Raw genomic sequence first — 25,733 nt, 5'->3', positions numbered from 1 at the left:
GCCCATGAAACTTTCAGCCAATGAACGAGCTGAAGTTCCTCCAGGTAAAAACAGGCAACACAGAGCTTCTAAGGAGAACTCCAGGGGTGTGAGACTATTCTAAGGAGAATTCTGGGAGAATTCCAGGGGTACAAGACAATTCCAGGGCAGGACGGCCCAGGAGCAGAAGGTTCCCAAGGGCAGGACATTCTCGCAGCACGCCTCCTGACCATCCTGAGACTCACCCCGGACAACCACGGAACGGCCAGTGTGTCCGAGTGACAGAACTTTCCTTTGATCTAAGAGTCGAGAGCGGAGGTTGCCAGAGAGTAACCAGAAGATCCGCCCGAGGTTAGCATCAGCAGCAAGTCTCGTGAACAGGTCCGAACTGTGGACAGCTGAATCACTATTCAGAACTAGCGCTTCATCAGGAACAAACTGGTCTTCTTCCTAACCTGCTGGGACCCACAGTTAACTTTTCTCCTGTGCACAAACCTCGCTAGTTAAAGCCAACACTAACTAGCTGGTCTTCAGAGAGCATCAGCAGCGCACTGGCTTGGAGCCAGAGAGCGCGGATTGGACAGCAACAAGCCTGCAACTGCTTCTTTGTGCCCGCAGGAGATCTGAATCCCCAGAGATTGGATGAGTATTCAACTTCACTGCATTACTGCTCGAGAATTCAATTGTTATCCCAACCAGTTGATATCAATTTAATTCCTAGGAGTTATGTACTTGTTTCAGTATCTAATGTAGAAGTTGTAACCAAGTTCAATTACGGAACGGTCAATGTCCTCTTGATATGTGTAACTCTTTGTAACTGAATGAATATATATCTTTTGTATTCTGATAACCCTCACGATAAGATCTGTTTTGTTAACATGCACATTCTATCTATTAATAAATGTATTTTAGTGTATTAGTACCTGTGTGGGTGCGTTGTTTGAGTTATACCGCATGGTTGGATTCTAAGGCCATTAAAAGAATCAATTTTGTGACTTACTGCTACAATTAATCATTGTCCCAGTAAATGCCCAAACCCCTACAGAACTGGTGCCTCGTGAGAGCACACTTCAACAGTATAACTATATTCATGCACTGTTGCACAAACAGTAGTATAAGACTTTCCATTGAGATGTGCTTGTCACATGACGGCCTCTGTGGCCTGATCACTTAAGTAACTGACTTGTACACATGAGGTTGAGTGTTCAAACCCAGCTGTTGCCATCAGTTTTCTTTTAACAAATACAAATTTCTTTGAAAAACTAAAATAGCCAATATTATTGGCATTATATTGACATTTTTTATATTTCTAAATATCACAACATGTCCGAACTGTATGTATACAGTGGTAGGGCGCAAATTCATGTGATCCCTATTAATAAAGGGTATTAAGGATATTCAGATCCCTTTAGATCTCCCTTCAGATTTAAAAGGTTATTAATAATATCTTTGGTGTTGCATCTTCCCAGCTTAGCTGATCTTTTGCTGCCTACGCATGCTTGCACAGCTCCCTGGGTAAACTGTCATACTTGACTGAGAAAGCTTTAGAGAACTTAACAGGTTTGAAGGTTTTCTGTGATTCCCTTTCAAAGATGTGGACAGAAGAATATTCGAGCATGGTCAAAAAGCATGGTTTTTATGGTCTGTAGCTCAAATCCTGCTTAATTAAAAATTAGACACAAGAAGAGTATTATAATAATAATAATTGCTTACACTTATATAGCACTTTTCTGGACACTCCACTCAAAGCGCTTTACAGGTAATGGGGACTCCCCTCCCCCACCACCAATGTGCAGCATCCACCTGGATAATGCGACGGCAGCCATAGTGCACCAGAACGCTCACCACACATCAGCTATCAGTGGGGAGGAGAGCAGAGTAATGAAGCCAATTCATAGATGGGGATTATTAGGAGGCTATGATTGGTAAGGCCCAATGGGAAATTTGGCCAGGACACCCAGGTTACACCCCTACTCTTTTCAAAAAACACTCCACAAAGAGTCAGGACCTTAGTTTTACATCTCATCCGAAGGACAGCACCTGTTTACAGTATAGTATCCCAATCACTATACTGGGACATTAGGACCCACGTGGACCACAGAGTGAGCACCCCCTGCTGGCCCCACTAACACCTCTTCCAGCAGCAAGCTTAGTTTTTCCCATCCAGGTACTGACCAGGCTCACACCTGCTTAGCTTCAGTTTGTTGCTAGTTGTGAGTTGCAGGGTAATATGGCTGCTGGCATTATTGGATAATGTTGTGACGCTAAAGAAATCAATAACGGTATTAATTCAAAGATCTAAATATATTTAACGCTTACGCCTCACATTTGAGGTGCCCGCCTGCACGGTGACCACTCGACAGCCGGCTGGCTGTGCTGAAAAATAAATAAAAACTGGTTTAACAACTCCTAAGCATACTTAAGCATACTGTGGTTTTTGTTACAACAAGTTTATCAGTTAAAAGACAACGGGCATTCTCAGAGTAGAATAGTCGTGCTTTCCAATCAAAGACAGTCCCCCTTCCCCCTACGGAAAGACAGACAAATGTTTTCACTGCCTATTCAGTAGCTATTGAGAGGGAAATGCAGTGACGTGGCGAGCCACTCAAATGTCAGGTGTAAGCTTTAAATATATTTAGCTGAAAAGCTGTACAATGGAAGAAATACTGCCCCCCCTCCAAAACCCCCTTTTTTCGCTTACAGTAGTACTTCTTGCATTAAGAAAGTTAGGTGTTAGCATAAACTATTAGTAAGAGGCTCTGGTGAAAGCTGCAAGACATTGGGGGGGTTGACCACTTAAAAAAAACAATACTTTTTATGTCAGCAGGCTCAGGTGTTATTTCCTGCCTAAAGATGAGTGGCCTGTTGGAAAGCAATGGAAATGGGGTTAGAAATGGCTGCCTTTTTAAATCATTGGGTGTTAAAAGTTCTGTCAAATCACATAATATTCAGCTGGCATGCTGGCACTTTGCCAAACTGAAGGCTGCCGCAAAGGGGGGTTGGGAGACTTTTTCCCTGGAGGATGACACACTTGCATTTGAGATAATTGGGAGGTTTTCCAAAAGATTGCAATATGGAATTTCACAGTCTCCTGTTGCTATTTGCATGTCATGTGAATGGATGAAAGACATTCTCTCTTTCTCTGTGATGATGAAATATTACACATACAGTATATATAGAATGAAAGGAAGAAAAGGAAGAAATGTGAAAAGGGATATAATTCATAAGACACATAAGCACTCCTGATATCCATGTTATTGTAACCAAATGATTCATATGCATAAGCATAGACAAACCCCAGAAAAAGACTTATTACTGTATCAAGTAAAGAATTTTAAATGTGAGGTATTGTGAATGGCTTGTATCTAAGGCAACAAGAATATGGTCATTTTGCATTTTCTTGAGTCAATGTCTATACAAAAGCTTCACAGTAGGGTTTGCTTTAAAAAATCATTGCTATTGTGCTTTATCCCACAGTTTTGTTGTACAGTCTATTTAATCAAAGAATACATTTCATTTAGACCATACATTCCATATTAAGCCAATGTGAGCATTGCTATAACAAGCACATTTGTCAAGAGTGAATTAAATCAGTGAGTCTAAAAATGTTTTTTTTATATATATATAGTATATAGTTTGTTAAGGGCACTAGAAATGTACGTGAATCTTGTATTTTAAGTAGCTACTAACTACCAAGTGAGCCAAATAGCCGCCTCTTATTTACCACCTCTTATGTACATAAATATCTAGAATAAAAGATACTGATGAACCACTGCAACGTGAGAATACAGAACAGCGTTCACCTTTCATCTATTCCATTATTCATTTCACAAAACAAATTAATTTTGCCAAAGTTGATAATACTGACAAATCATCTAGTTTCTAACAAAATTATTCAGACCTTGTTTTCACATTATGGTACTCTAAAGCTTGCAATCATGGCTTTGAAGTAGCATTTAATATTTGTACATACACAACTTACTCCACACATTCAAAGCAAAAAATAAAAAGATAGATGTAAATAGGTAATTAACAGAAAAGAAAAAATGGGAAAGTCAAGATAGCATAAGTATTCCAAGCCTTTTGCTTGTAAAAACTAATTTAATTCAGGTGCACAATACTGATTAGTTTAGTGGCTTCTGTTTGTGTGTAACAATATTGGTTTACATGATTTCAGAATAAATGCACCCATCTCCGTAAGGTCCCTCAGTCAGGCAGTGAATTTCATTGAAAGTTGGAAACACAGCTTTTGTTTTTGTATTTCATCTGCTAATGAAGCTTGCATTATGTTTAAAAGTATGGTAATTAAAAACCATTAATACTTTCGTTGGAGTTTAAATAAAGTTGATGTTTTCTCTTTTGGCGAGACTTGACTATTTAGCCATGAGATATACAATAGATTGTCATTAAACAACCTTATATTTATTAATCTTCCTTGTTATACACAGTGAGAATGATAATGTAATGAGAATTAATTTAATCACAGAGTGCTCATAAATTGTGCTAGGAAGAAAACAGATAGGTGTTCTGAAAGGTCACATATAAACAGGTTTTCGATGGACAGAATGATAGATTAACATACAGTAGAGGAAAACAGTATAAGCATCGTTGATATGAGGACTTTTGAAACCAAATTTCCAAAATTTAATATATGCTTTTCTATATTGGTACAGTAGGACTAATAGTTTCTAGTAAAAACTTACAGTATTCAGAATTGGTAATGGTTAGAAATCCCATTTTATGATAAGGGACTCTGGTCGTTATCCTAAACGGAAAGCAACTCAGTTTATACTACAGTATATTTCGCTTTGTTTGGTAAAATTTGCATGGTCACTTGTTCTCAATATTTATAGATATCCTTCAATACCACATCAGTCAACAATATTATCAGTTCAGGGAAAGATATTCTGCTTGCAATATGCATGAAGGAGTGGCTTTTAACAGCAATTGTAACAGCTCTTATCTGTTACTAAAGGGTGGAAATATTCCATTGTAACAAAAAAAGGAAGTACAGTAGATAGATTACATAGGTTTTTATATAATACATGCACTTAATTTACTATCCTCAGATGGCTGTTTATTCTCATTATGAGAGCTTGCTGTGTTGGAATTAGCTTGAATAAATTAATATTTTCCTCAAATTTAACAAAGAGAATTCCATATAGTACAAATGCAAGCAGTTCTCAAGGCCAGATTCAAATTTTTTATCTGAATTTTTATGGGTATATGGACACCTTTTCAAGGGCATTTTGTGAAATAAAAAAATACATTTGTAATCAGTGTTCAATAAATGTAATGTTAAGATTGAGAGTTTTCGTGAAATCCCTCAGGGACAGGACAGTGTCTTTCTGGGATATTGATTAGGCAGAGCTGCAGCAGGAGATGCTTGTCAGCTCTCCTTAACTCAGTAATGCTGCACCTCCATCTGTATTATTCTTTATCTTTTTCTACCAACCTCTTCAAGAACACACCGTCATGTTAAGTGAAAAAAAAAACGATAACAGAGAGAAACACACTTTGAACCCTAGAAAATAAATTTTAATTTGAGTGTTTAGTTTATAAGCTTGTTATTTTAGTTGGTTTTGTTACATTATTAATGTGGGTGTCTCCTCTTGCCAGGAAGCGCTAAAGGCACTCTTGCATTTTGAGTGCGGTTTTTGACTTTTTTTAAATTGCAACCCATAAATAAAGACATATGGATGTTTTTAGGTCACATATCCACAGCTGGCAAGTTTTTCATGAATGTTCAAGAACAGGATGACATGAGAAAGGGATACCTGTAGGTTACCTGGTAACTCTTGGGGTGCGAAACAGGAAGTGAATTGCAGAATGCTGGAAATACACAACTCGGTAGAAACGGCAAGCAGCTTGGGTGTGGGAGCAGAGCATAAGCAGGGTTGATCATCTCCCAGTGGATCTAGAAGACTTCCCTGAAGCTTTTCTCTTGATCTGTGAATCTCTTTGGGCAAGACCCCACCTCACAGGGGAATCTCAGGTGGTTGTCTCTACCTTATGCCCTGACGATGCTTAACATTTCAAGAAGCCACTGTCCACCAAAGTTCAAAAATGACATTGAGTGTTTCCTGGAGTTCACTGGTTATTAAAGATTTATTAATTACATCACCACCACTGGGCCACTGTCATTGAACTTGCTACAAAAGGTAACCCAGACACAGATTAGAAGATGGATCAGTACCCTGCTGCTTTCCAGACTATTACAGATCTATTCTGCCTAGTCTCAGTGTTGCACTGCCCTGACCTCTCTCACCTCTTGAAGATGATGTGTAGCTATAATGGTTATAGAGTAGTATCTGTATATATAGTACTGTAGCTGGCAAGCATTGTGGTTAAAATACTTGTATTTTTTCAAAATCTGGCAATGCCAGACAGAATTCACATTCGCTGTAGCCAAAGGGCCTTGCAGATCAGAATATCAAGGTACAAAGCAATTATCGCACCCTTCTCCTCGATGGCTTTAACCTGCTAATGCGCCACGCACATTTCCTGGCCTATTGCGTTTTAAAGAAAATGGGAGTTTTTTTAAATACATTTCAGAAAAGTGTAATCCATACTGAAAAGCTGTATTTATTCAATACCACTTGATAGTTACAGTACATTGATGGAGATAAGAATTCAAGTTGATACTGTTTAGACTTTTAATTATTTTAACTTGTATTACAGCAGCACAATGCACAATGCAACGTAAATCGCTACCTTTGTCTTCTGCGCAATAGTGTTCACCTCTCTGTCCAGCAAATTAACAATAATAATAATAATTAACTTTATTGTATATAGCGCCTTTAAAGGTGGCTTCTCAAAGCGCTTTACGGGATAAAAACAACAGAGCTGTTAAACCGCACAGCCAGCCGGGTGTCGAGTGGTATTAAATGAAACTTTTTTGTATAGATGACTTTGCTAAAATGTATTTAAAAATAAAAACGATTACAATTGGCACGCCTGTAGCTTTTTCACGAAACCTCCTAGAGTAACGAAAACACTTGCTTTGTGTCACAATGTGACTGTTTTCACAGCCTTCACTATGTCGTTTTAAGCCATTTTTTTTTACCACGCTCGAATATTCTTCTGTCCATATCTTTGGAAGGGAAACACAGAAAGCCTTCAAACCAAATCCACTTTGAAGACCACGACTTGTGAAAATGTTCACAGCCTTCATAGAAAACTATCAGTGAGCTAATTCTCTTTTTTTAAAACCTCTGGTTTTTCACTGATGGGTAATCACACACTAACTGGAACCCGGGGGCACTGTGTGTTAAGAAAGTTAGGTGTTAGCATAAACTATTAGTGAGGGAAATTTCGCTGTGAACTGAAGAGTTAAAGTGTAAAGTGTTTCCTCTTTTTAATGGGAAGAGACGTGGTGCTTGAAACAAGACAGTGTGTGTTTTTTTTAATCCCTGTCTGAACCGGGCTTCCATAAGAATCAAGTAATAGGTTTATTCCATGCTGAATAAAAGAAGAAAGAAAACACATTCCATAAGAATCAGTGCCTTTATATAGCGCCTTTAAAGGTGGCTTAACAGGATACAAACAACAATAACAACAACAACAATATTGTATTTCATTGCACTTTGACAGATCGTCTTTAAATCAATTGTTGATTTAAAGTTTGACAGTAAATGTTTATATTGTAACACATACAGCCTCCATTTCTTTAAAAAAAATTAAAAATCGTTTGCGCAGCCTAAGAGGGGGAGTCTGCTCTCATTGACAGCTGACACTCCTCCATACACTCAAGTGAAAGATTAATAACGCCAATGTAAACGTCGTATTTACAATTTGTTGATAATAAAAATGTTTAGTTCTCTAAAGCTTTCTCAGTCAAGTATGATAGTTTACTGAGGGAGCTGTGTAAGCATGCGTAGGCAGCAAAAGATCAACTAAACTGGGAAGATGCAACGCCGAAGATATTATTAATAACCTTTTAAATCTGAAGGGAGATCTAAAGGAATACCCACACGATAGAAGCAGGAAGCAGAAGCAGGAACCGTTGCCAGAGGGAAAGACGGTGACTATTCGTTGTTATTAAAAAATTACTTCGATTCGAACATGTTGTGATATTTAGAAATATAAAAAGTCAATTGTCCATAATATTGCTATTTTATTTTTTCAAATAAATATTTGTTAAAAGAAATTTGTGGCACTAGCTGGATTTGAACAGCCAACCTTTCACGTAGAAGTTAGGCACTTAGACCATTAAGCCACTCGCACAGTCACATGATGAGTGGTGAAACAGCCCTACACATACAGTATCAATAGACATTGTACAGTATGTGTACAGTGTACAGTATATTACTGTTTGTGTTGCAGTACATGAATATAAGTATATCGTTATTAATTTCTTTAGATGCGCAATTCCATATTATAATCTCTATTAATCAAATTCTAAAAGTATGCTTGTTTACTCCAGTATCAAGCGTATTCACAGAAAAGCTTAAAACTACCACTTTTTATAAACGTTATTTCAAGTTAGTTAAAAACTTTGATGCTTAAAATGTTTAGGGAGAAATGGAATACTGGTGTGTATTTTTCTTTAAAGTACCGAGACCAGTCATATACAGTTTATATAATACTGTATGTTTATGTTCCAAAATTTATATCGTTTATGACCTTCACACGCGTTATGCTCCTATTCTTTTTATGCTCAGCTACTAAGATTTCCCTTCAGTGGTAAAATTCCATATAAATATTCAATACTTAAATGGGCACAGTAAAGACATTAAATATACATATACATACTGTATACAGTACAGTTTGCATACAGTAATATGTTTATGTTCCTAAATCAATATCTTTTATGAGCATGTGAAAGGCATGGTGAATCGGAGATTCTCAAAAATTACAGTACTTTGCATGATTGGAAACAAATGCGTGACTGGATCAACGAAGTTCTGTGGTGTTACTTTTTGTTAATGAAAAAATAAAGTCTTTTCATTTAGAAAGACAGTCAATGAAAAAATAAAATATTTTCGTTTACAAAGACGGTTACAAAGAATGTGGACCAGGGCAATACTTTGTGTTTACAGCTTGTCCAAGGTGATTCATTATTAACACTATTACGTACGCTGGGCAAACGTTCCGAGGTCAAATTCTTCCGTGACGGGGGTACCTTTAAAGCGGAGACAACGGCACCGAATATTTTGGGTGCGCCCTCTCTTTAAAGCCCTGGCCAAATATGACGACAGTACGTACAGTTATAATTCAAACTGAATTAAAAACTACACATCCCAGTTACCATGGTGGTGCTTTTTGATCATTGCGTTTAACCAACGAAACAGGGCGAAAAATCAGTCACATGACTTTGGGGCTGAGTTTCGAAAGGTTAACCTATCAGCAAGACAGCAAAGACATTTTTCCAAGAAAGTTTAGCCTTTGTCACTAATGAAACCACTAAAGACATAAATATAGAAATTGACAATTAATTGACTTTTATATTTCTAAATATCACAACATGTTCGAATCCAAGTCATTTTTAATAACAATGGGTAAACTGGGTAAACTATCACAAAGCTTTAGAGAACTTAACATTTTTATTATCAACAAATTGTAAATACGACGTTTACATTGGCGTTATTAATTTTTCACTTGAGTGTATGGAGGAATGTGAGAGCAGACCCCCCCTCTTAGACTACATTTTTATTAAGAAATGGAGGCTGTATGTGTTACAATATAAACATTTACTGTCAAACTTTAAATCAACAGTTGATTTAAAGACGATCTGTCAAAGTGCAATGAAACACAATATTGTTGTTGTTATTGTTGTTTTTATCCTGTAAAGCGTTTTGAGAAGCCACCTTTAAAGGCGCTATATAAAGGCGCTGATTCTTATGGAATGTGTTTCTTTCTTCTTTTTTTCAGCATGGAATAAACTTATTACAGTACTTGATTCTTATGGGTGCCCGGTTCCGCCAGAGATTCAAAATAAAACATGGAATCACGTGTCTTCAATATCATCCAGCCCTTACTTCTAAGGAGGAAGCTGGAGGAGATGCAAGTCGATGCCTCCATGACCTCGTGGATCACTGACCTGACAGGCAGACCACAGTCTGTGACTGAACAGGTAGTGAGTAACACAGAGGCACCTCAAGGGACAGTTCTTTCTCCATTCCTCTTCACCCTCTATACTTCGGACTTTAAGTACAACTCAACGTCATGCCACCTGCAGAAGTTCTCAGATGACTCTGCAATTGTGGGATGTATCAAGGGTGAGCAGGAGGAGTACAGAGGACTGGTCAGAAGCTTTGTGGAGTGGTGTGGGGTGAACCCACACCATAAATTCTCCTATAATACGGCAATGTTATCTCATGTTTGAGCTGTCGCCATCAAAGTCTTTAATGAAGATATTACTAATAGTATTAATAATGAATGACCTTGGACAAGCTGTAAGTGTAAACTCAAAGTATTGCCCTGGTCCACATTCTTTTTTTCATTGACCCTCTTTGTAAAAGTAACACCACAGCATTTCGCAATCACGCATTTGCTTCCAATCATGCAAAGTACAGTAATTTTTGAGAATCGATTCACCATGCCTTTCACATGCTCATAAAAGAGACTGATTTCGGAACATAAACATATTACCGTATGCAAACTGTACTGTATACAGTATGTATATGTATATTTTCTCTTCGGCTTCTTCGGCCTCTGCCCGGGACGAATGTATATTTTGATATTTACACCCGGCGCGGCACCGAGGGAGCGTCTGCATTTATAACTTAGTTTTTAAAATTAGTCAAGCAATATGAAGCATCTCCTTTTACTTTTAAGTCCCTTAAATACATTGAGCACAGCTTTCTCACCACTTAAGATTGCTTTTTGATACCATCCTTACACAAAGCAGAAACTTTCCGATGACATACAGTACAAGTGGAAAGATTACAGATTTTAATAGTCTTTAATTTTGTTACGTTATACGTTTTAGGAACGTTTCATCTAAACAAACACCACAAAACTATTCTCGATTGTATTTCTGAATGTTATGTTACACCTACAGTAGTTCACTGCTTTAAATACATCGAACTAAGAAAGTTAGGTGTAGCACTTTAGATCTTTTTTTCTGAACCAGGGAAAATCTGATCATGTTTCTCTATAACAATAATAAAAAACTTTATTTTACATATCACCTTTAAAAGTGGCATCTCAAAGCAATACAGTAGATGGAAAAATAGTTAAAAGGGACCAAAGTAAATACCAGACAAACGCAAACGCGTTTTTAATAAAATGCTTTGATTCATTCAGCAGAGAGTGAGAGGGACATCCAGCAGAGAGAGACACACACACCGGTTTCCATTGACAAAAGTAATTGTTTTTTTTCAATTCCTCTTGTCTTACAGGAATGTTTTGTTTGTGGACAGACTGTTAGACTAGAGGAAAAGAGCGCCTCCTTCTACGAAGCATTTTGTTAATCCGATCACGAATTATTTTCCAGTCGCACAAAGTAAGGGTTGAGAATCTCCTATTCACCATGCTACTAATGGTTTCCCGGAGATTGCAAGGCAAGGCACTTTTGCCTCTGGACCCATCGAAATTTACAGACGTGGTCCACCCCCAGTAAATTTCAAAAGTCACAAGATTTCGAAACACGAGGGCGGCGTAGAGGTCAGCTCTTGCTTTCCCGTCTATGCCGATGCATTGCAAGTACAACCCCCCCTCCATCTCTTGAGTGATGGATAACAGTTGGATATCTGGGAGAATTATTCGTCCCACTGGCGTCTGTGAGTTCCGCTCTGTAAACAGTGCTTCCTGGGGGGAGATAGACGGCGGGGACAGTATCAACAAATTCCTGCGCGGTGGTGAGCGGAGAGGCCGGGATGGAGTGTCCTGAGGCTGTGGTGCTCTGCGGGGGGCAGAGCTTCCGCCAGGCATTGCAACCTGCGCTGCGGGGAGAGGCACTTTTCGGGAGACAGCTGCTCAACTGTTTGACTGCTGAAACATACTGTCTCCTTCCTCTGAGTGTCTCTAGCCTCCCAATCCTCCCCAGTAATGCGTCGTACTGCTCCCGCTGCTGCCGAAAAGTCTCCACACAGGTGCTGCTTCTACAGGTTGGCACCCTGGCCAGTGGCCGAGAGCAGAGACCCACGGCCGGTGGCAAAATAACATAATTCATGTAAGAAATAAAGTCACACAGTAGTATTCATCAGTCGCGGAACAGACGTCAAAATAAACTTTTTTTTTTTTCGTCTTACCGCTTTCTTTTTTACTGTCCTGGTGGTAGATTTCGAAGATCGTTTCGCCCGTGCGGTCTTTTCTTGAAGAACAGGCTACGAAGAAATAATTATAATTGAATTTAAAATTCAAAACGGCAATAATACCTTGTAATATGCGCTGTAATCGCGTATTTCAGATGAAGTCTGCTGTATTTGCTTACCCTTCGCTCTTTGGAAGCTGGGGCGGCAGAAGCACCCCGTCTCTTCCCGTAAAAGGTCTTGGTCTCCATACTGTACTGTGGTCGCTGTAGTGCAGGTTCGCAGTTTTTTTCTGTGATGGGAGCTCACCCAATCCCTTGGTGTATTTATGCTATATTCACATGTACGGCTAGAATGTTCATTGTCTTCCAATGAAAGGCGGGTGCCTTTTGCCAAAGTCGGGAGACATTAGAGGCTTGTCACACCCGGACTGTTAAACCAACGCATTAGCACCTTAAAGCCCATTGAGGACCCGGGCGCAATAGTTGTCCCTTGATTTACTGATCTGCATTAATTATGGAAATCGAGTTCCTGCTCTTTGCAGTCCCGCTGTGGCCCACAGAACAGAGGCTGCGCCAGAACCTGGCACTGCTGGAGCAGCACTGTCAGACCTGGGCGCCGACAGTCAATCTGGACAAGACCAGAGTTATGGTTTTCCAGAAAAAAAGCCACACCTCAGGGAAACAGGTACAAATTCACACTTAACAACACAATTAGGCCACTACCCACTATTGTTAAACATACAGAAAAGAATATTAAAGGATTGAATATTAGTATTGGCTTTAGTATTAGCCATACAGAACATTAAAGTGCCCCTTTTCCATTCAGCGGGTGCCTGAGCCGCTGTGTCCTATCTTCTGACAGTAGCCGTTGTGAATGTCTGTAGAGTGTATCTTATTTTTAGTACTATATTTTTGTATTATATTCCCTATTAATCAAACTCTAAGAGTATGTATCCCCTCCTCCCGCCCCTCTCTGTGTACAGTAGAGCCTCCTGTCCAACCAGCACATGTCCCCAGACATTCACAACAGCGACATATCATAAAACGTTTGCACATATAGTTTAATTATTAGTTGTTTTTCAGGAAGTTAAAAAAACACTTGAATTACTTATCCAGTCTCTCGAAATAGTTATTTTTCAAGCAATGCAACAAACGTCGGGCAATGTGTTTTTTTTAATCCAACATTGACAGCCACATCTTAAATCTTGTCAGTCAGCTCTTTTTTCTCTATTTGAATTGTGGCTTACACATTGCACGACTTTAAAAGCTAGAAAGACAGGTTTCGATTGACATTAGCTGGCGAGCCTTTTTAACAAAAAAACAGACAATACACAGGGAGGGGGAGGTCAAGCGAGAGAGAGAGTTTTTTACCCTCTGTCTAAAAACCCAGAGACTCTGGGGGGATCATTGCGTGGTACAGAGCGGAGCTCAGTCAATTCTTATGGAATGTGTTTTCTTTCTTCTTTTTTTCAGCATGGAATAAACCTGTTACTTGATTTATATGGATGCCCTGTTACGTTATACGTTTTAGGAACGTTTCATCTAAACAAACACCACAAAACTATTCTTGATTGTATTTCTGAATGTTATGTTACACCTACAGTAGTTCACTGCTTTAAATACATCGAATTTAAAGCAGTAATGTAACATGCCACTGTTTGTGCATGAACAAAGTTATACTGAGATTTCCTTAGATACGCGATTAAAAAAAATAAAAAAAATTTGAATCCCCGGCGGAACACATTCCATAAGAATCAGCGCTTTTATACAGTATATCGCCTTTAAACACATATATTTAAACACGCATTTATGTTTTAAATCAAAACGCGATTCAAATCAATATAAATGTTTATTTTGTAACGCATACAGATGCAGCCATTCAAAGTGCGTGGTACAGACACGTACCGGAGGTAATTGGCTACGGCGTCGCGCATCGTAAAGCAAGATGACACGGGGTACCGCGGTACGTGATTGGTTGACCGACAGGGGCACTCGTGGTCCGTTGGTCTGTCGTAGAAAGATTTACAGTAAACGTCTTTACTGTGCCCGTTGTAGTAAGGAACATAAACATATTACCGTATGCAAACTGTACTGTATACAGTATGTATATATATATTTGTATATGTATATTTAATGTCTTAACTGTGCCCGTTTAAGTACTGAATATTTATATGGAATTTTACCACTGAAGGGAAATCTTAGTGCCTGAGCATAAAAAGAATAGGAGCATACTGCAACGTGTGTGAAGGCCATAAACGATATTAATTTTGGAACCTCAACATACAGTATATGGCTGGTCTTGGTACTTTAAAGTAAAAAATACACACCAGTATTCCATTTCTCCCTAAACATTTTAAGCATCGAAGTCTTTAACTAAAGAGATACCGGAGTCATGAAGCATACCTTTAGAATTTGATTAATAGGGAATATAATATGGAAACGCGTATCTAAAGAATTTAATAACGATATGATTATATTCGTGTACTGCGACAGGGCTGTGTAGGGTTGTTTCACCTCCCTCTTCATGTGACTTCCCTTGTAGCCTACTGGTCTACGTGCCCAACTACCAACTCACGGGTTGTGTGTTCAAATCCAGCTGGTGCTGGACTTTTCTTTTAACAAACATTTCTTTGAAAAAATAGAATAGCGATATTATGGACAATCAATTGATCAACAAACAAACATTTCTTTGAAAAATGAGACGTTTCCCTTGGTCAGAGATATAAATATATAATATATAAATGAATTAAATTTAACTAACATGAAATAGCGTGTGAAAAAGTGGTAGTTTTAAGCTTTTCTGCTAATATAATATGGAATCGCGTATCTAAAAAATTTAATAACGAAATGATTATATTCGTGTACTGCGACAGGGCTGTGTAGGGCTGTTTCGCCTCTCTCTTCATGCGACTGTACCAGGAAGAGGAATTCTTTCTATTCGAAACGTGTATTTTAAAAGTTTAAGAAGTAAAAACCTTACAGCGTACACAGATTTCTAAACTGATCAGGATCGTTATCTTTGTCTTATGCATAATAATGTTCACCGATCTGTCCAGCAAATTAATAATAAACTTTATTTTATATAGCGTTTTAAACGAATAAGTAATTAGATTGCTCATAAACTTGCTTTTTCTTTTTATTTAGGCTCAGATTTCAACTATAGATCGTATTATTAATAACCATAATAACAACCAACCAACAAAAACAACCATATAAACATAATACCAACCAAAAACATAGATAAAATCTATGTTGCTTCTACTTCTACAAAATCTCGCCTACTTCTACTTTACGAGTACAACCCCCTCTCTGCCGGATTGCTGGCTGTGACGAATTAAACTGGTTTCACAGGTATTTTCAAAGTAGTGTAGTATGCTCTCTGAAGGCACCAGTTCTGTAGGGTTTGGGCATTTACTGGGACAATTATTAATTGTAGCAGTAAATCACAAAATGATTCTTTTGATGGCTTTAGAATCCAACCATGCGATATAACTCAAACAACGCACACACACAGGTACTAATACACGAGGATACATTTATTAATACATAGAATATGCATGTAAACCTAACAGATCTTAATCAAGAGGGTTATCAGAATACAAAAGGTATATATTCAGTCAGTTACAAAGTGTTACACATATCAAGAGGACATACGTTCAGTATATCATTCATTAAGACCGTTTCATAAATGAACTTGGTTATAACTTCTACATTAGATACTCAAAACAAGTACATAACTCTTAGGAATTAAATTGATATCAACTGGTTGGGATAACAATTGAATTCTCGAGCTGTAATACATTGAAGTTGAATACTCATCCAATCTCTGGGGATTCAGATCTCCTGCGGGCACAAAGAAACAGTTGCAGGCTGTTGCTGTCCAATCCGCGCTCTCTGGCTAGGTGCCAGGCTGTGCTGTGCGGCTTGCGACGGTGCACTGCTGATGCTCACTGACCGGCTAGTTAGTGTTGGCTTTAACTAGCAGAGTTTGCGCACAGGAGAAAAGATGACTGTGGGTCCCAGCAAGTCAGGAAGAAGTCCAGTTCGTTCCTGATGAAGAGCTAGTTCTGAATAGTGATTCAGCTGTCCACAGTTCCGACCTGTTCACGAGGCTTGCTGCTGATGCTAACCTCGGGTGGATCCTCTGGTTACTCTCTGGCAACCTCCACTCTAGACTCTTAGAACAAAGGAAAGTTCTGGCACTCGGACACACTGGCCGTTACGTGGTTCTGGGGCCGAGTCTCAGGATGGTCAGGAGGCGTGCTGCGAGAATGTCCTGCCCTTGGGAGCCTTCTGCTCCTGGGCCGTCCTGCCCTGGAATTCTCCTTTGAATTCCCTTTAGAAAAGTCCACAGAATTCTCCACTGAATCTCACTGAATCCTCCTACAGGCTCTCTGTATTGCCTGTTTTTACCTGGAGGAACTTCAGCTCGTTGATTGGCTGAAAGTTCCATGGGCATCAGAGTCCCACGTGGGTAACTCGGCCCTACCAGTCCCTGATTGGTTGATCAAGGTGAGATATGAGTCACTTACTCCTGACACTTAGGAATGCAGTCCAGATGTCCATCTGGCACTCCCTAGACAGATAGGCGCCAATGGGTGACCATTGATCATGATAGCCAGGCTTAGCTAAGTGCATCCCCGTCTGGGAGCTTGTTCCTTATCAAAAGAAAACATTTTAAATCAGCCTGCATGAATACTTTCTCTGTAGCTGCACCACAGAGATGGAGAGATTAATTCTTTCTTATTAATAAGCCTCGCCGCTACAGTAGGAAGTACAGTGTTATCTGGTAGCTGGGCTCCTCAATGAAATCGCTTTAACATGCTAATGAGTTGGTGTAACAGTCCGGGAGTGGCTAGCTTCCAATGTCAACTCAACTCGATTGGAAGACAATGAACGTATTTTAGCCCTAAATGAATTAATAGCAAACATGGTTTACATAAAATAATTTTTTCCAAGAAAGTTTATAATAATACGATCTATAGTTGAAATCTGAGCCTAAATATAAAGGAAAAGCATTTTCAGAGAGCAATCATGCTGTGTTTATGTAGATTAGGTTTATGAGCAATCTAATTACCTATTCACTTAAAACGCTATATAAAATAAAGTTTATTTAGAGATGAATGATCAGTGTCGCAGTTTCAATAATTTTCGTAGGAGGGCTTGGACAGATTCCAAGTGCATTTTTGCAATTTACGTTGCATTGTCCAATGTGCTGTTGTAATACAGTTTAGAATACAGTTAGTCTAAGCTTTATCAGCTTTATTGATGGGTTGCAATTTAGAAAAAGTCAAAAACTGCACTCAAAATGCAATTTAGAGCTTTCTGGCAAGAGGAGACACCCAAATTATAATGTAACATGCCACTGTTTGTGCATGAACAAAGCTATACTGCAATTTTCCTTAGATACACGATTAAAAAAAATAATTTTTTTGAATCCCCGGCGGAACACACTCCATAAGAATCAGCGCTTTTATACAGTATATCGCCTTTAAACACATATATTTAAACACGCATTTACGATTTAAATCAATATAAATGTTTATTTTGTAACGCATAGGTGACTATTCATTGTTATTAAAAAGACTTAAATTCGATCATGTTGTGATATTTAGAAATATAAATTTGTTTGGTGCGAGTGAGGTGTTATTTAATCTCTGACCAAGGGAAACGTTTCATTTTTTCAAAGAAATGTTTGTTGAAAAATAAAGTCATAGTTCCATGGGATTCAATCACAGACCATGTGACATGGAAGTCAGGAACCTAACCCACAGCGCCACCGGCAAGGTGATGTGCAGAGTGCTGAAAAAGCACTACAGAAACATTATCGACAGACAATGTACAGATTTGATAAAGCTATAAAATAATGTAATTAGGCACAGAACAAGTTTACAGCACAGTACAATAATAAATGCTGACCATGACTTTAGAAGCATAAATTACCTTACACTCAATTTAAACACAAGCTGTCTTTAGCCCTCTAAGCTGGTTCATACAGAAATGTAGAGATCCAGGCTCAGAACACACAGCTTCATTAGCGAATACATATGCAGGACAACTAGATAAGACGTTTTACAGAGGATGGAGTTTTAGAAACATCCCATCAGTGACATCACTGAAGTCAACTCCTAGGTACTGTAACTGTCGTGTGGATAGTTTCACAAGAATCAGACAAAGGTTTAAGCATCGCTTGTTCTAGATAAAACTGCAAAAAAATAAAGCAACAACCCATAATGTACTTCTTTGCGGCTCTGTTTGCCCAAATCATATATTCACAACGTGAAATTTAGAAAATACGTAATACGTAACCAAAATCCGCAATATGGAAACAGAACCTGTGTAATTGTTGACAGATGATGTACTCGTAACATTTTTACAAGACGAACGACAACATTTAAAAAATGACTTGTATGTACTTGATAGCTCTAATCAATCCACTGCACTGCATTAAAACAAAACGAAAACTAAAACGCCCTGGGCATACCGTTTCGCGCTTCTTATCAGTTGCTCAAAAGTAATTTGACCGTATGAAATGCATAATATAAACCTAGAAACATATACGTGAGCAGTATTTACGTAGTATCGGTGTCAAGGCATACCTCTCAAATACTGTAAATCAAGTTAAAAAAATCTCAAGACCGATTCTGGTCCTAATGAAACCATGTTTCGTGTATGTTTTCTTTAAAGTACCGAGACCAGCCATATACTGTATGTTTATGTTCCAAAATTTATTTCGTTTATGGCCTTCACACACGTTGCAGTATGCTCCTATTCTTTTTATGCTCAGCAACTAAGATTTCCCTTCAGTGGTAAAATTCCATATGAATATTCAATACTAGAACGGGCACAGTAAAGACGTTTACTGTAAATCTTTCTACGACAGACCAACGGACCACAAGTGCCCCTGTCGGTCAACCAATCACGTACCGTGGTACCCCGCGTCATCTTGCGTCACGATGCACGACGCCGTAGCCAATTACCTCCGGTACGTGTCTGTACCGCGCACTTTGAATGGCTGCATCTGTATATACAGTGCTTTGCCCCAAAGGGGAATGGTGTCTTAATTGACCTACAAGAAAAAATTGATAGAAACTGACTTAATGTTTCAAACTCTTGCAATGGGCATTGAATGCACAGAGAGTGAGAGGGACATCCAGCAGAGAGAGACACACACACCGGTTTTCATTGACAAAAAGTAATTGTTTTTTTTTTACATTTTTTTTACGTTTTGTTTGTGGTCAACACAAGTTAACAGGTCAACAATCCTAGGAAGAACACGAAAGCCTGTTAATAAAATTGTTACAATTTTGTTCGGTCAGTTCTTCCTCCCAGAATTTATAGATAGCATCGATCAGTTCCTGCTTTGTGACGGGCTTAGCAGTTTTCCGAACGTAGTCTTTCAACGAATGCCAAACCATCTCTATCGGATTTAGATCTGGGGATTCGGCTGCAGTTTTCACCCAGTTCACTCCTTCTGCTATAAGCCTCGCCCTTGCTGCTGTGTGTTTCGGATCATTGTCTTGAAAGAGACGGTGCCTTGATCCAAACTGCTCCCTGATATATGGGGCAGCATGCTGTGTGACCACAACTTCCTCGAAGAATACACGGTCCATAATTCCTTCGAAAATAAGAAGTGGTCCCAGGCCTCTTCTAGATATCTTCTAGACACCCAAATCAATGTAACATGCCACATTTTGTGCATGAACAGGGTTATACTGCCTATTCCCTTCGATACCCGATTAAAAAAAAATAAAAAATGTTTTGAATCCCCGGCGGAACCGGGCATCCATATGAATCAAGTAACAGGTTTATTCCATGCTGAAAAAAAGAAGAAAGAAAACACATTCCATAAGAATTGACTGAGTCTCTGCCCCGGGTTATTTGGGTTTTTAGACAGAGGGTAAAAAACTCTCTCTCTGGCTTGACCTCCCCCTCCATGGGTATTGCCAGCTAATGTGAATCGAAACCTGTCTTTCTAGCTTTTAAAGTTGTGCGATGTGTAAACCACAATTCAAATAGAGAAAAAAGACCTGACTGACAAGATTTAAGATGCGGCTGTCAATGTTGGATTAAAAAAAACACATTGCCCGACGTTTGTTGCATTGCTTGAAAAATAACTTTATTTCGAGAGACTGGATAAGTAATTCAAGTGTTTTTTTTACCTTCCTGAAAAACAACTAATAATTTAACTATATGTGCAAACGTTTTATGATATGTCGCTGTTGTGAATGTCTGTGGACATGTGCTGGCTGGACAGGAGGCTCCACTGTACACAGAGAGGGGCGGGAGGAGGGGACAAGCCGATACATACTGTACTCTTAGAGTTTGATTAATAGGGAATATAATACAAAAATATAGTACTAAAAAAGGTACTACCACTTTTAAAGGTGATATGTAAAATAAAGTTTTTTATTATTGTTATAGAGAAACATGATCAGATTTTCCCTGGTTCAGAAAAAAAGATCTAAAGTGCTACACATAACTTTCTTAATTCGATGTATTTAAAGCAGTGAACTACTGTAGGTGTAACATAACATTCAGAAATACAATCGAGAATAGTTTTGTGGTGTTTGTTTAGATGAAACGTTCCTAAAACGTATAACGTAACAAAATTAAAGACGACTAAAATCTGTAATCTTTCCACTTGTACTGTATGTCATCGGAAAGTTTCTGCTTTGTATAAGGATGGTATCAAAAAGCAATCTTAAGTGGTGAGAAAGCTGTGCTCAATGTATTTAAGGGACTTAAAAGTAAAAGGAGATGCTTCATATTGCTTGACTAATTTTAAAAACAAAGTTATAAATGCAGACGCTCCCTCGGTGCCGCGCCGGGTGTAAATATCAAAATATACATTCGTCCCGGGCAGAGGCCGAAGAGCACCCGGCTGGGGTGCGCGGGGAAGAGCAGGACAGGAGTGAAAGTGGTCAGGGCGGGGTTTAGGAAGGCGTACAGTCTGGGCAGGTATAGATTACACTTTTCTAAAACGTATTTGAAAAATAAAAACGATTACAATCTAATCCTTCCACGTTTGATCCCAAAATCCCAAGAAATATAAATCTGAACGGGTAGAAAGCTATGCTGAAAGTTTATTAAGATACTTAGAAGACAAAGATACTGTATCAATTTATGTTGCATTAGCCTGATTATGATTAAAAAACACATATAATTAAAAATGCGTTTGCGATTTAAATCAAAACACGATTTAAATCAATATAAATGTTTATATTGTAATGCATACTGTCCAGCCTCCATTTCTCTATAAAAATTTACTCTATTACACACACAAACACAATAGAAGCAGGAAGCAGAAGCAGGGACTGTTGTCAGAAGGGAAGAAGGTGACTATTCATTGTTATCAAAAATGACTTAGAATCGATCATGTTGTGATATTTTGAAATATAAAAGTCAATTGATTGTCCATAATATCGCTATTCTATTTTTTCGAAGAAATGTTTGTTAAAAGAAAAGTCCAGCACCAGCTGGATTTGAATACACAACCCGTGAGTTGGTAATCAGGCACGTAGACCAGTGGGCTACAAGGGAAGTCACATGAAGAGGGAGGCGAAACAGCCCTACACAGCCCTGTCGCAGTACACGAATATAATCATATCGTTATTAAATTCTTTAGATACGCGATTCCATATTATATTCCCTATTAATCAAATTCTAAAAGTATGCTTGTTGACTCAGGTAAAACCAGGGAATGTATCAAGAAGGGTCAAATTAATATTTTTCCAGTATTCTTTCATCGGAACCTTTGTGCTGCATAGAGTGTTCAAAGATTATGCCTTCAGGCTTAAGCGGCTTTAAGAGTTAAAAATAACTAATATATTTGGCTTTATTTGTACATATACCTGTGCATTCAATGCCCATTGCAAGAGTTTGAAACGTTTAGTCAGTTTCTATCAACATTTTCTTGTAGGGCAATTCAGACAACATTCCCTTTTGGGGCAAAGCACTGTATGTAGGCATATTTGTCCGAAAAAAAATGTTAGGAAAACATTGAAATAACTCTTTTTCCTAAGTATCTTTTCAGACTAATCTTTTGATTCATAGAACCACATGTACCACTCAAATGAGTTGAATATTGTGAAAAGTCTTTGGCACAATCCTAAATCCTAACCCTAACCCTAAACTACCAAAATCTGCAGCTAGGGTTAGGGTTTGATTCCTAGAAAACATAGACACTTTTTGATAGTATGGCTGTATTTTAGGGCAGGAATGATTCTTAGGAAAAGAGTTATTTCAATGTTTTCCTAACATTTTGTTTTTACAAATATGACTATATACAGATGCAGCCATTCAAAGTCCGCGGTACAGATACGTACCGGAGGTAATTGGCTATGGTTTCGCGCATTGTGATGCACGATGACGCGCGGTACCGCGGTACGTGATTGGTTTGCCAACATGGGGCACTCGTGGTCCGTTGGTCTGTCATAGAAAGATTTACAGTAAACGTCTTTACTGTGCCCGTTGTAGTATTGAATATTTATATGGAATTTTACCCCTGAAGGGAAATCTTAGTAGCTGAGCATTAAAAGAATAGGAGCATACTGTAACGCGTGTGAAGGCCATAAACGATATTAATTTTGGAACATAAACATACAGTATATGGCTGGTCTCGGTACTTTAAAGAAAAAATACACACCAGTATTCCAATTCTCCCTAAACATTTTAAGCATCGAAGTCTTTAACTAACGAGATACCGGAGTCAACAAGCATACTTTTAGAATTTGATTAAAAGGGAATATAATATGGAATCGCGTATCTAATGAAATTAATAACGATATAATTATATTCATGTACCGCAACACAAGAATAGTACGCGCTATACGTTGTCTGTTGATAATGTTTCTGTAGTGCTTTTTCAGCACTCTGCACATCACCTTGCTGGTGGCGCTGTGGGTTAGGTTCTTGACACCCATGTCACACAGTCTGTGATCAAATCCCACTGTGGAACAATGACTTTTTTTTAACAAACATTTCTTTGAAAAAATGAAAAGTTTCCCTTGGTCAGAGATTAAATAAAACTTCTCTCGCACCCAACAAATTTATATTTCTAAATATCACAACATGATCGAATTTAAGTCATTTTAATAACAATGAATAGTCACCTAGGCGTTACAATATAAACATTTATATTGATTTAAATCACGTTTTGATTTAAATCGCAAACGCGGGTTTAAATATATGTGTTTTTTTATTCACAATCAGAAAAAAGCAACATAAATTGATATCTTTGTTCATGCACAAACAGTGGCATGTTACATTATTAATTTGGGTGTCTCCTCTTGCCAGAAAGCTCTAAAATGTATTTTGAGTGTGGTTTTTGAATTTTTCTAAATTGCAACCCATAAATAAAGCTGTTACAGTTTAGACTTATTTTAAACTGTATTACAGCAGCACAATGGACAATGCAACGTAAATTGCAAAAATGCACTTGGAATCTGTCCAAGCCCTACTTGTCAGGCATTTTCTTTTACTGCAATGGACATAAAAACTCCCTTGCTTTTAACAGAGCGTTTCATAATTTCTAACTACGAAAATAATTTAAACTGCGACATTATCATTCATTCCATTCCATTCCATTATAAGTCTTCCATTTCTCCCTAAACATTTCAAGCATGCAAGTTTTATGAAACGGTACCCAAATATGCGATTGCTGTATGGAATGAATTTTAATTTTTAAAAATTATTTAACACGAAAATCTTCCGCTACCCAATGCAGAAACACAGCCACTAACCAGCAAAGAGTGGACATTAGCTAGCCAATATGATAAAGAAATAAATGATTATTTTATTTCTTTTGCACATTTATTTGAACATTTCCATCGATTGGAGAATTTGTGGATTCTGTGGACTTTTCTAAAGGGAATTCAAAAGAGAATTCCAGGGCAGGATGTCCCAGGAGCAGAAGGCTCCAAAGGGCAGGACATTCTCGCAGCGCGCCTCCTGACCATCCTGAGACTCAGCCCGGACAACCACGTAACGGCCAGTGTGTCCGAGTGCCAGAACTTTCCTTTGTTCTAAGAGTCTAGAGTGGAGGTTCCCAGAGAGTAACCAGAGGATTCACCCGAGGTTAGCAAGCCTCATGAACACGTCGGAACTGTGGACAGCTGCATCACTATTCAGAACTAGCTCTTCATCAGGAACGAACCGGTCCTCTTCCTGACTTGCTGGGACCCACAGTCATCTTTTCTCCTGTGCACAAACTGTGCTAGTTAAAGCCAACACTAACTAGCCGGTCAGTGAGCATCAGCAGCGCACCGTCGCAAGCCACACAGCACAGCTTGGCACGGAGCCAGAGAGCCCGCAGGAGATCTGAATCTCAAGAGATTGGATGAGTATTCAACTTCAATGCATTACAGCTCGAGAATTCAATTGTTATCCCAACCAGTTGATATCAATTTAATTCCTAAGAGTTATGTACTTGTTTTGAGTATCCAATGTAGAAGTTATAACCAAGTGCATTTAAGAAACGGTCTAAATGAATGATATACTGAACGATTATTCGAGTATTATTATTCGGATATATTAACGAGTATTCTGATAACCCTCTCGATAAGATCTGTTAGGTTTACATGCATATTCTATGTATTAATAATTGTATCCTCGTGTATTAGTACCCGTGTGTGTGTGCGTTGTTTGAGTTATATCGCATGGTTGGATTCTAAGGCCATCAAAAGAATCATTTTGTGATTTACTGCTACAATTAATAATTGTCCCTGTAAATGCCCAAACCCTACAGAACTGGTGCCTTCAGAGAGCACACTACAAGTGCTTTGCCCCAAAGGGGAATGGTGTCTTAATTGCCCTACAAGAAAAAGTTGATAGAAACTGAATTAAAGTTTCAAACACTTGCAATGGACATTGAATGCACAGGCATATTTACAAATAAAGCCAAATATGTTAGTTGTTTCTAACTCTTAAGCTACTTAAGCCTGAAGACAAACTCATTGAGCACTCTATTGAACACCAAGGTTCCGATGAAAGAATACCGGAAAAATATTAATTTGACCCTTCTTGATACATTCCCTGGTTTTACCTGAGTCAACAAGCATACTTTTAGAATTTGATTAATAGGGAATATAATATGGAATCGCGTATCTAAAGAATTTAATAACGATATGATTATATTCGTGTACTGCGACAGGGCTGTGTAGGGCTGTTTCGCCTCCCTCTTCATGCGACTTCCCTTGTAGCCTACTGGTCTACGTTCCCAACTACCAACTCACGGGTTGTGTGTTCAAATCCAGCTGGTGCTGGACTTTTCTTTTAACAAACATTTCTTCGAAAAAATAGAATAGCGATATTATGGACAATCAATTGACTTTTATATTTCAAAATATCACAACATGATCTATTCTAAGTCATTTTTGATAATGAATAGTCACTTTCTTCCCTTCTGACAACAGTCCCTGCTTCTGCTTCCTGCTTCTATTGTGTGTGTGTGTGTAATAGAGTAAATTTGTATAGAGAAATGGAGGCTGGACAGTATGCGTTACAATATAAACATTTATATTGATTTAAATCGTGTTTTGATTTAAATCGCAAA

This window comes from Lepisosteus platostomus, chromosome 2, assembly GCF_059453375.1.
Source record: "Lepisosteus platostomus isolate fLepPlt1 chromosome 2, fLepPlt1.hap1, whole genome shotgun sequence".
In the NCBI taxonomy this organism is placed as follows: Eukaryota; Metazoa; Chordata; class Actinopteri; order Semionotiformes; family Lepisosteidae; genus Lepisosteus; species Lepisosteus platostomus.
This window is presented reverse-complemented; position numbering follows the sequence as displayed.